Source organism: Vanellus vanellus, assembly GCF_965231255.1.
Source record: "Vanellus vanellus genome assembly, chromosome: 4".
NCBI lineage: Eukaryota > Metazoa > Chordata > Aves > Charadriiformes > Charadriidae > Vanellus > Vanellus vanellus.
Window position 1 is genome coordinate 23,264,242 of NC_138909.1, and position 12,065 is coordinate 23,276,306.

Sequence of the window (12,065 nt, forward strand, 5' to 3'; positions counted from 1 at the left end):
TCAGTACATTTGTTTGCCTCAGTCTTTAATAATACTCACAGGCTTTGGGCTGCCCAGTCCCCTGAGTTGGAGGACTACTAGCATGGGAGCAGTGACATTCCATTTGTGGACACTGAAATTGTAAGGGGCCGGCTGTATCAGCTGAATGTTCTCAAGTCCCTGGCAGCTGATGGATTTCATCCCAGAGTACTGAAGGAGCTAGCAGATGTTACAGCAGGACCTCTTTTGATCATCTACCAAAGGTCTTGGGAGTATGGCAAGGTCCCTGCTGACTGGAAGCTCACCAATGTTATTCCAATCTACAAAAAGGGTGTGAGGGAGGACTTAGGGAACTACAGACCTGTTAGTCTAACCTCAGGTCCTGGAAAAATTATGGAGAAGGTCATACTGGGTACTATTGAAAGACATTTGAAGAGTGTCTTTAAATCATCAGGCACAGTCAACATGGATTCACAAAGGGAAAATCCTGTTTAACCAATTTGATGTCATTCTATGATAAGGTCACTCACCTAGTGGATGAAGGGAAGGCAATGGATCTAGTTTTTCTGGATTTTAGTAGGTCTTTTGATACTGTCCCTCACAGCATCCTTCTGGACAAGTTGTCTAACTGTGAGATGAGCAGGTTCACAGTGTGCTGGGTGAAGAACTGGCTGAAGAGCAGAGCTCAAAGGGTTGTAGTGAACGGGGCTACATCTGGCTGGCAACTGGTCACCAGCAGTGTTCCTCAGGGCTCAATTTTAGGGCCAATTCTGTTCAATACATTTATCAAAGATCTGGATGCAGGAGTTGAATGCGCTATTAGCAAGTTTGCTGATGATAACAAACTGGAAGGTGCCATTGACTCTCTTGAGGGACAAGAGGGCTTGCAGAGGGATCTAGATAGATTGGAGCATTCGGCAATGATTAATAGGATGAAAGTTAACAAAACCAACAGCCAGATTCTTTACCTGGGACAAAGTAATGCTGGGCACAAGTATAAATTGGGAGAGGAGTGCCTGGAGAGCAGCCCTGCAGAAAGGGATTGTGGGGGTGCTGGTTGACAGCAGGCTCAATATGAGTCAGCAGTGTGCCCTGGCAGCCAAGAGGGCAAACCACATCCTGGGGTGCATCAAACACAGCATAACCAGCAGATCAAAAGAGGTGATTATCCTGCTGTATTTAGTGTTGGTTTGGCCTCACCTTCAATACTGTGTGTGGTTCTGGGCCTTACAGTTTAAGAAGGATGTGAAAGTACTTGAATGGATCCAGAGGAGGGCAGCAAAGCTGGTGAAAGGACTGGAAGTCAAGTCTTATGATGAGCGGCTGAGGACTTTGTGTTTGTCTAGTTTGGAGAAAAGGAGGCCAAGGGGCAACATCACTGCTCTCTAAAGATTCCGGGAGGAAGGGAAGTAGAGAGGGAGGTGCTGATCCCTTCTCCCTGGTATGGAGTGACAGGACACATAGGAATGGTTCAAAGCTGCAGCAGGGGAGGTTTAGACTGGACATTAGGAAGCATTTCTTTACCAAGAGGGTGGTCAAACACTGGAACAGGCTTCCTAGAGAGGTGGTTGATGGCCCAAGCCTGTCAGTGTTTGAGAGGCATTTGGACAATGCCCTTAATAACATGCTTTTACTTTTGGTCAGCCTTGAATTGGTCAGGCAGTTGGACTCGGTGATCATTTCAGGTCTCTTTCGGCTGAAAATATTTTATTCTATTCCAAAATAAGCCTTGTGTACCCTTGCATTTTAATAGCTCTGTTGACACAGTCAAATTCTCTGCACAGTCACACAAACATCTAGCAATTTGTTTATTAAGTGTTTGAGGGAAATGATGCCAAATTATAAAACTTATTTTTGCCATGGGAAGATGCTGGTGCTTTGCCGTGACTCGATAAAGGGGGCCTCCAGAGCACCATGTGTGTGCCTGGAGACAGTTGGCCATCGTTGGGTATAATGTATGGCAAAGGAAAGCTCCGTCGAATTGCTTTGCAACACTTCTTCATCTGTACGTCAATACTCATGTTGAAATGGGTTTTCACAGTCAAGCTCAGCCCAAAACTTATCAATTATGAATGGCTGCAACAGATGGTATGTATTACTGTTTTTAAGAATGAGTGATATGTTTCAAATGAGAAACACATGTTGCTCAGCAGCTTTAGCTGCCACTTCTGAGACGGGAACCAACTCCCTGACCCCTTCTTCCCCTCCACTTGTTGGATAACATCCTATTTTAATAACCTGAAAGTGAAGACCATAAAATACTGCATGATGGAAAACTGTGAGCAAACATCAATTCCGGTGTAAGAGGATCCTGCTCTTTCTCAGCTTAGTGGGAGCTGCACCTGTCTGGGACAGGGTGAAATTCGTGTTTGCAGTACAAGTATTGATCAGCTTTTCCTGATAGGCCTTGGGACAGGGAAGTTGTGCAAAACTTCTTACCTAACATTTCAAGACGTTTGTACAATGTTACTGCAAGGGGATGGTTGGTAACCTAAAATCAAGGTGTGCCATGATGATGTTGATGGGTGCTTTGTCGTGTCCCTTGCTTTACAGAAAATACTGTATATTCATTCAGTTAGCCAGTTTTCCTTTCGGTCTCCATCTGTCACATTGCTTTCTTTTAAAAAGTAAAACTATTGTTCTAAATACTGCTGGGGAAAGGTTGTTGTGGAATAAAAACTGGCTCTCGAAGAGCAATCCAGATGACAGCAATGCTGTAATTCATTTGCATCCAGATGATGGCAGCCCAAAAGTCCTCAGAAATGGGACCAGCAGTTTCAGAGATAACATTCTCTGAGCATTTGCCTGTTTTTACTACAGACATAATAGTCTATGCACATGCCTCATCTGGAAACAAATAAATTGTGTAAGCGTCTGCAGGATCAGTGCTTAATTTGGTGGAGAACAGGCCGTTAAAAATCTTCGTTGCTTTTACAAAATATGCTGCAAAAATGTTTGCTGACTTTGCAAAACTCTTGCAAAAACGTTTGCAAGATACATCATTAAGGCACATACTGCTAGAACAAATGAGCCAAAGGTATTTTGTGAGAGTAGCCCTTCAAAAATAAAATCACAAGAGTTTCCTTACTTTCTGATTTATGAAATTGCTACAGTGTCTTGGCTGAAAATGGGCGTAGAAATCATGTATGTTCTTCCTCTGGCCTTCTAAAATTCACACTTAACATTCATAACACAGCAAAATATTCATTTCTGTGTCTTTAAAACCAATCATATTAGTTATTCCCCTGCTGAATTTAGTGCTTATTCAAATGCACTCTCTGCTCTCCTTGAAAAGAAATTTTGGCTCAATTTCTTCAGTGCAAAGCCCGTCCTTAGTGCCTAGATAACACAGTGTTATCTTATTCTGTAATGCTTCACCATACAAAGCAATCTAAAACCCAAGGAAGCATGCCAAGAGACACTGGGCAAAAAGCCCTTATGTAAAGTTTGAACTTCTTTCCCTTAACAGTGCAGCATTTACACAGCCCTCTCTTCAAGCAAAGAAAATAAGTAAATCAAAACAAAGCTCTAAAGTTAACCAAGGAGTTTCTTAAGCACTACTTTTGATATTTATTTTAATGGGAAAAAATCCACTTTATTTCACTTTTATCAGACTAAATTAGAGGAATTCTGCAGTGCTCTTTGCTAACAGTGAAACAAACTCCTTGTATTGTGCTGTTGGTCAGATCTGGATGTAGACAGTTTCCAATGTAAAAGCCTATTTTTTGTGGTGGCATTCAATGCTCTATGGGTTCTGCCTGATCCTCTGCAGGAGTGTGGTGAAAGTCATGCAATGCTTAAAGGATTTATTTTCCCTAGAGCTCAGGGCAAGAAGAGGCAGACTTAGATACCGATGGCCACCTTGGCATGAGGTGCACCTCCTGCTACCTAAACCTTGCTGCCTGAAGATGCATGAGATGCATCTTTGTCCTTCTCTCCCACTTGTGATCATCCTCCTTGTGATGCTTTTGATCCAACACTGAGCTACTGCATTTAATGTAAGGTCGGTTACATTTGCCATGCAGTTTGCAGGCTGCATAAGTCTGAGCAGGTTGACAGACTCGTTGCAAATCAGGATGTGTGGGAAGGAGCCCCAGGTACCTAAGATTTGCTGTCTTTCTCATGATATCAGAGTCCATGGAAATTAGTTGTATGAATACCATTAAATACTGTAGAGATGCAAGCTATATGGAGAGAGAATATTTATCACTTTCCTTTCCCTCTGCCTGAATTCAGGGAGGTTTTATTGAAAATTCACCTTTCCTCTCCCTTTCTATTCTCTTTCCACTTCATTTCTCACATTCCTGCTTACTCTATCATAAATATAGCAGTGCAGCTGTGACTGTGGCTTTACAAGCTTCAGCCTCTTAAATCCAAATGCTGTTCTTTGCAGTCGACCTTGGCTTTTGGGAGCAGAGGCTCTCCTGGAACATGAGGCTCTGGGAGGATAGTGGCTTGTAGAGCATTGGATTTACTATTAATAGGTCAACTCGGACTTTTTTTTTTTTTGTAAGTTTTTCTCATCATACCAGCAGAGAGTCCCAAAATCTGATTACTCCCAAGAATGCAGAATTATCCTAACTTAATGCTCATATGGTTTTTGTGGTACCAAGAGTGTGTTTTACTTTGGTCAATCAATAGGGTCAAGAGGTGAGAGTTTGTCTGGTAGGTATCACTGTTTGTCTGAAGTCAAATAGGTAGCCAATTAAATTTTCCAATATTGAACGAGAATAAAGTGGTAGTGTCAGCTCTTCTACAAATGGATATTAAATTACATGATGTAAAAGTGGCTAAAGATGATTCACAGCAATAATCTGACCTAGTTATGTGTTTATTGCATTTAAAAGACAATTGGGGGGTTGATTTCATTGCCAGCTGTGTGGTAGTTAATGATCAGTAAGAAAGCATCAAACTGAGAGCAACTTCTGTTTCTAAATACAGCCCGCCGTGCTGAATTTCAGAAGTTCCCAGGCTGAATTGTGTATGTGTAATGGATCTAAAAATAAGGAGAAATACGCCTTTATTGGAGACTAATAGTATATAGTCACTGTAAAACTCTTCTTAACCTACAAACAAAAATCATACACAGAAATGGTAGACTTGCTTCTAAATGCACCTAATTGCTCTGACCTACAGCTGTATGACTCCTGATTAATGCTGGTCATAAATGAATGTCCTAATACAATTTTGGAACTTATGAAATTAGAGGTAGAAGCCAAAATTGTTACTTCCTCTTTAGACCGACATTTTTATTGCAACCATTAGTTTTAAAAACATCAGTCAAGCTCTTTACGGGAGTAGTCTGTCCAGTATCACTGTTTTAAAAATTCATTTCTGGAAACAATTGCACATATGATAAGCATCAGTTTGAAAATTCAATTTACTGCATAAAGAATTTGGGGACACAGTTTTTCATAAAACAAAATAAGTCAATTAGAGCCTTCTTTTCACAGCCTGCAGGTTTTCTTTCAAACGAAATAGCAATGATTGGTTTTGGTCTATAAAAGCATAGGCATTAAAGCTCCAAAGAATTATGTGCTACAGGAAATGTTGAATTGGAGGTACCTACGAGAAAATGAACGTTATAAGGTTTTTTCTTTGATTTTAGGTTTTATTATGTACATAGCTTTTTAGTTCCATTTAAAGAAATGAATATGCAAATATCTCTTGCTCTAAAACACATTTTATTTGAAAAAACAGAAATTATTTCACACGTTAATTAAAATGTAGCAGCATCCTGATGTATTTCTTCACCCAGTGCTGCAGCAGAGACATTTCTGTGATGATATGTGGCAGCTCTGTAAAAAAGCATGGCAAACCGGGTGATGCTCTGGACAGCATGCAAAGAAAACTCTGGCTTTACTCACTTGTCTTTCTAGTTGGGAAAGACTGCAATACGTGGGCCTGAATTTTGGACCAGCAGATGCTCCTGTTGGGCCTTTTGGGCAGGTTTTTGCCTGCCTTGAAATGAGGATGGAGCAGAAAACAGAATTTCAGCATTGCTGCTTTGACCTTTAAGCCATCCTTTTAGCTTAAATCCAAACAAAATTTGGAGGTGCCTGTTCTGTCACGCTTGTGCAGAGGCAAAGCTTCCTTAGTAGTCCTATCTAGTGGAAGATATTTTCCAAATTCATGGTCTGCCAGACTGCAAACCTAATTGACCTGGACTTAAAAAAAACATTGATATCAAGGGATTGCTGGAAATATAAATACTCTGTTGGGTGTACCTGCAGCATGCAATTGAACTAAAAGCTCTGAATGTTTTGGGCAGGGCACACAGAAATAGTTAAGTCGTCTTAAAAACCTGATTGTGTCTCTGTAAGGTTTAGTCTGCAAGAGATGATCCATGCAGCCGTGTTTGATTGTTATCCTGCTAAAGGTGCTTCGCAGTGGACATTGCGTACTGTCTGCACTATTCCTGGCTGCTCAGGCGGCTGTGTAATTGTAAAAAGATGAGGGAGAAAAATTGCAAGCTTGGCAGGTGAACCTCACGAGTGAAACAATAGATAAAAAAATGATCTTCTTCCATTTAGTGTGAAGTCATCATTATTTAGAATTTTTGGACACACTTGCTCTTTTTATCCAGAAGAGCTAATCCTTGGCTGTTTCACTGCTAATGAAGCAACATTTACAAATTGTGTTTCTATTTACTTGGGGTGGAATTTTACCAAATGTATTGATGGTAGGATTTCATTGTCTTTAAGCAAATTGACCAAATAAAATAATAAAAAGCCTATTGATTGCAGGCCCATGCATCTTTGATGATAAGTGTAGGAGATGTAAGCTGTTCCGAACTTCTCACAGCTTTTAAAGAGTTGGAATTACATCAGCTGAAAGACGTAGAAATAGAGTAAATAAAGAGGATCTGATTGTCCATTGTCTGTGTCCCATAATTTCTTTCATGTCCTTTTGGGGTCCCTGCAAATCATGGAACTTATCGATACTGATGATACTGCTTTAAGGAATGCCATGGCTTGCCATAGAGCATCCTAGGATAAGTCAAGCTCTTCATGATGATGGAGATCGTTTGGACCAGTTGCGTCTAGCTTTTTTATATTTAAGTTGAGGGTGTTGCAATGTAAGGTGTAGGGAGAACAAGGCATGTAGGGTTTTTCATCATTCCTGTTTTGGTCTTGCTAATGCCCTCATCCCCTTTTGTTGGATTTCTATCATCTGGAAGGAAACAGCGCCTTGGCCTTACAGTGTGACGTTGGTGTTTCAGACTGCATTTCTATTCCTTAAGTATGCGATCTCCCTTTCCATTCCTCTGTCTGCTGGATATTACTTTTAGAAAAACTAACAGATGTATTAACATTCTTCCTGTTTAAATTAGTTTGGTCATAATGTCTTCTTTCCTCTCCTCTTCCCCCTTCTCTCTTTAAAATGTCCAGTACAGGACTTTGACGTGAACCGAAGGTTTTTTACAGGCTGTTGGATATCCCAACTCCACCTTTCCCATCTCCAACTCTAATATGTGGAATTCATCTTGGACAAGTTGAAAACTCTCTCTGCTTCTCCTTTGTTTGCCCTAAAACTGCACGGGAATAGCCTATTATGGTGCTATAGATGATTTTAATTTTGGCTTACAGTTCCTGAATGGGTGTGGTGCTAGGAGTTGTTATTTTTTTACTCTTATCAAAGCTGCATTTATACACATGTTTGCTTAAATGCACATGTGGGGAAAAAAAAAAAAAAAGCCTTGTTTTTAAAGAATTTTCAATGACTTTAAAATTACTTGTTTTTTTTTTGTTTTTTGTTTTTTTTTATAAAATAAGACTTTTCCCTTTCTATTTGCCTTCAAAACATGCACTGAAAACTGCTGAATGGTGATTCTCATATTCTCTGTGTGGAAACTTATGTACAAGGGACCTCATGTGTAACACTGTTGAAAATATAATCAGGAATGCTTCATGGAGCTGCAAAATCATTGCTGGATAAAACATTTTAACAGGGAAGCAAAGCTGTAATTGCCAGAGAACGTCATGATTGCAAACGCTATGTTGTCTGGGTGTGAGCTGGATGAATCCTGATGATCCAGAAGGAACCCGGTTATGGCCTAACCTGTTGGCCACTATTTTCTGTCCCAGTTTTCCTCTTGTGAAACATAGTCATTATGTGACTAAAGGTTGGAAGACAAAGCAGAAATTCTGATTACAGTCAACAAGCTCAGCATTCTGCACATTCAAGTCCCTGGTGTGATGATATTGTGTACAGCAGTGCCGTTTTCCACTATCGACTTTGTGAGCAGAAGCCTTCCCTGACCTGCTCTATAAATAAAGTCCATGTTGCATGCAAAGCCCAAGTCCCCTTTAGATTTATTAACAAAGAAAGCAACAAAAAATAGCATGCTGAGCCACTCCTAGGGCTCCTCCCCAAGGACTACACTGTTCAGAGCTGAAGTCCTCCTTCCACACCAAGTGCTCTCCATTTATCCTCCTTTGAGCAAGGGTAGCAAGATGTGCTTTGCAGAGCTGCTTAACCCTTTCCTGGAAGGAACTCTATCTCATACTGTCTCTCAGTTTTTCCTTTCATCTCAGTCCTCACAGCATGCATACACTAAATGACTTTTTGTATAGTCTAATAGGCAGATTCCTGCTGTTGTAGTAGGGAAATTCAAAGCCGAAGGTCCTGTGACTCCCAAGCCATTGTGTGCATGTCACAAATGTCACTGCCTTAGGCTTCCCTTTGCAGTCGTGGCCAGGCAAAGCTGAGAACATAACAGAAGGGCCTAACTGGCTGCACCCCACTGGTACCTGTCTATCTTGGCATTGATTTTCCTGAAGCACCTAAACATCTCATTTTGCTCTCCCTTGCTGTGAATGCCGCCCGTATGTGGTCTCACAGTGATCCTGAACTCCAGCTCTTGCTGTTGTGTTTTCCACTTTCTGGTTTTGGTCTGTGTTTTTTTGAAGGTGGCATCTTGGTGATCCTTGTCCTCCTCTGTTATTGCTAGGAAAGAAAGAAGTAAGGCCTTTGTCCAGAACCACTGCAAACTGGTGCAGCTCTGGTGGTGGATATTAAGCATGTATCCTTCCCTATGACCAAATTGGCATCCATCAGTCTAGTGTAGCTCTATGGCATGTGTGTACGTGCAAAGAAACTTCCAGTTTGACTTCTTGCAACCTAAGAGCCTTCGGCTGTGCAGACGTTAGGAAAGGGGGAGAAGGAGCATCAGTGAGAGCACATGTGCCCTGATGCTCAGTTGTTAGAGATGGGAAGGATGGTGGCACCCTTGGTCCATTTGCCAAAGGGGCTGTGGCTCTAACCCCATATTGTTTCCCTGTGTTCGGTGCCCATCGAGCAGCATCTCCATTCCCATCCCCAGCTGCCTCAGACCTCATTCACAGTGGGTCACCAGTGGTGACCATGCTGGTGGCATCCCAGCAGCTTTGGCTGCTGAAGATGCTGGCTGACACCTCCTCAGCCATCCCCACTACTGGGATGGGCACGGCCATCAGGTTCATGCTAAGACAACTGCTCTGACAACAGGGTGCTGGGGGGAGCTGCCCCTAAGCCTTTGCCAGCATTGTGGTGGGTTGAAGTGCATCCAGCAGGCGATTGGCACTTTATCTAGAGCACAGACCATGGCCTTTCCTCTTGGGAGCTGACTTGTGTAAAAGAGGAGCAGCTGTATTGTGCACCAGCTTTAATCTCCTGGTGGCTTTCCAAAGTGCAGCCTTTTCTGGGAGTTTAACCTTGTAATGGCTGAGGCCAGGCCCAGCTCTCACAGGAAGAGAAACAGGCTTTTGATGAGCTGAGGAAGCCAGAGGAGCATTTCTTACAGACTTTTCTCCCTCTTGCTGCTTGATGAATCGAACCGTAGAGTTGGATCTATGGGGAGGCTGTCACTAGGAAGTGCTTGGCCAGTTGGTAGGCCAACACCTGCAAATGATGCTGTAAGGTAACAAACCTTCCCAGTTCCTTAGAGCAGATCTCTCCATGACCAGACACTCCCCACTCTCAATCAGTCTCTGCTGACAGCAGCTGACAGGCGTCCAGGTAGGTAGCAAGACCGAGAGAAAATTGCTCTGAGTTCATTGAAAAGACATCAACGTCCAAATCCAACCACTGCGTCCTCTCCCGTGAGCAAACATGATCCACAGGAGTTCGCAACATTGAACCTGTGGGACTAGAGGAACAGAAAAATCGTCTCTTATACCTGCTTGGTGTCTCTCTAAAGAGATGCTGTGATCCCCCAACCATTTTTAAAAAGACTCAGGTAAGGTGTCCTTGCCAGGCTGCACACAGCACACTGGAAGGATGCCGACAGCTGCATTTGCAGTCATCATCCCTCGAGGAAAGCATCCATGTTCACTCCTTATACTTGCAGATTTTCAAATTTGATTTTGGGCTATGGTTAAAGCACTGGAATCCAGACTGGGCACCATTTCCCAGCTGTGCCACGACTTCCTTGGGTGACCTTGGGTGAAGCAGGTAATATTTTCCTGCTGCTGTTCTCAAATAGGAATCTTGATCAGTCTTTAATTAACCCTGACTATTTTGTTTGTTTAGCTTGCAAGCTATTGGGAGAACAGTCTTTTCTCACATTAGCAGTGGACCACTGCCTAATTCTGCTCTGGCCCTGGGATAGTGCTACATGATAAGTCCCATCAAAGATAACAGGACATTTCCTTGCCTGGTACCTTTGCTGTCGTGGCAGTCACACCCACAGGGGTAATGCTGTCGTTGGCTTGTTGATCCACAATTTTGACTAAGTTTTGAATCCCAGCACACGTAACAGGAGCATTCGGAGAAGCAGTTTCACAACATCTGTGAGGCTTGTGTTTAAAATAGGATTAAGAGGAACAAAATAATTAATGGAGGTACATCCATGAAAAAGCCAGCCTTCTTCACAGCAAAACAAGAAATTTTAAGGATTTTTTTATGTTTCATCTAGTGTTCATATTATTTTTCTAACTTTCAGCAAGTACAAAAAAAAATGTTTTTTTTTTTTTTATTTCTGAAGGCCTTTGCTTAAAAGAATCAGCATGACAAGTTGAGAATATGTATATAGTTTTAAAATAAGTATTTATTTCTTTTTTCCTGTGAATGTCAGTTGTGAGGTGATTGTTTCATCCCTTTCTTCAAAGCTTTCTTCTTTTTGACTGGAATTCTCTCTCTGTATTTGGTTGTGATGGAGTCACTAGATGAGATGGCCAGAATTGTAAGCAGTGAAAATAAGTGAAATAAGTTTTCTGAGAAGAACTTAAAATTCCAAGTCCGATCCAGTAGTGTGTGGCTTTGGATGGAAATTACAGATAATTTAAAAATACCTGTTTAGGTGTTTTGTGGCTGGTTTGGGGTTTGTTTTTTTTTTTTTTTTAAAACTTACACATAGTTCTCTTACAGCCCTCACTACCCCCCAAAAACATGCAGAGAGAATAAGAGATTTTAATGTGCTCTTTCTGTTTACACCGTGGATGCTTTCTCCTGGCTCCACTCACACTTCAGGAAGGAATGAAACATGTTTAGCAAATGGAGGTTTATTGTGGGACATCCAGATCTCTGAAGTGCTCTGATGTACTAGACTTGTCATCTCAGTTTTTCATTGAACATATTTATCCTGTCCTTGTGTTGGTGCACAGCTGTCCATATGTCAAACGCCGTTTCATTTCACTTAATTTACTGCAGATTGTGCCACAAGCACCTGGTCCAGTTTTCCTCTGACTTCATTGCATGACTTGGAGCAAACTGTAAAATCCCTGCTTCTTTTTCCCTCTTGCCATCCTGAAAAACGGAGTAATAATATTCCTAGAGAGTTTGTGAACAGAGAATTGCTGTAAACTAATGGACAGCGAACTAAATACCTGGCCAGCTGTGCCAGGTCACTGATAGTTGCTCTGCCAGGGTTTCAGGGTGTTGGCATTTGTGTTGGCTTCGGAGAGACTACTTGCTCAGGTGCAGTTTGGAGGGAGTCTCTAATACCCAGTCTATGCGTTGAACGGAGGATTCAGAAGCCATCAGTCGAAGGTGTATTTTTCAAACAGTCAGAGAGGTCCACAAAAAGATCTAGAGGCCAGCAAAGCCGGCTGCTTCCATCTTGCACTTCTTGGCTGCTGGCCACAACAAGAGCAACGTCATAGCCT

The 12,065-nt window shown here is 41.9% G+C and overlaps 1 protein-coding gene across 17 annotated transcripts in view; it reads left to right on the forward strand.

The window, feature by feature from the left end:
- ADGRL3 (adhesion G protein-coupled receptor L3) overlaps positions 1–12,065 on the forward strand; it is a gene marked incomplete at its 5' end in the record, with an annotated part of 336,607 nt that overhangs the window by 127,644 nt on the left and 196,898 nt on the right. The gene's annotated exons all lie outside the window — the stretch shown is intronic.